The sequence below is a fragment of the Limulus polyphemus genome, unplaced genomic scaffold (assembly GCF_000517525.1).
Source record: "Limulus polyphemus unplaced genomic scaffold, Limulus_polyphemus-2.1.2 Scaffold2266, whole genome shotgun sequence".
Classification (NCBI taxonomy): domain Eukaryota; kingdom Metazoa; phylum Arthropoda; class Merostomata; order Xiphosura; family Limulidae; genus Limulus; species Limulus polyphemus.
The window spans coordinates 103,938-104,756 of record NW_013667876.1 but is presented as its reverse complement, the minus strand read 5'-3'; positions in this window follow the sequence as shown (position 1 = coordinate 104,756).

The following is an 819-nucleotide window of genomic DNA, read 5'->3' as shown; positions in this document are numbered from 1 at the left end:
CTTATATTAAAGTTTTTCTTCATTACCCATTCAAGCCGTCTCCAGCCATTATTAGTCTCAAAGTATGTTCCTCATCATCGAAGTAGTAAAACTAAATAACTAACAAGAATATAAATTTACAATAGTACAGGAGGGAGGAAGAGGTCCCAAAAGAACCTGACCCTCCCAGGTATACAAGACCTAAATCCCGATATGTTGAGTTGGCTAAAGTTTTGAATATAGTTGTGAGAACTTCCTTGATAAATTAATGGACGTCTTCTTGAGTACTCCAGTGAAATGATCTGTATATTAACTCAGTATGAACAGAATACTTGCAGGAAACCTTTTGTAAGCTTCAAACACAACTACAATGATTCTCCAGACTTTTTTATGGTTCGTTTTGAGGTTTTTATAGGACGATTCGAGCTCCAAGTTTACCAATTCTTCCCGTATAATGTCAAAAAAAATACTATTTTAAAGATAAATATCAATACGTTATATCTATATATATATGTATCATAATAAGCATATCTGGACATCTTTGATAACACGGGCCTGCGATGGTTTTATTGTCTCGACATTTTTACATGTTCTATGGTAATTCCTACACGCTGAATCAGAAAATGATATCCATTTTTCTCCATCGTGTACAGGTGTTTCACAAAACGTCATATGTACGTTTACATAATTTAATCATTTTCAATGAAATCGGGTCACATTTTGTTATGCTTAAAATGTTGACAAAAACTGGCTATAGATTTCTCTAGACCAATCGCGACGTGAGAGTTTTATCGATAGTTTTAGAACCCACGAGAAACACACCGCTAGTATATAAACGGT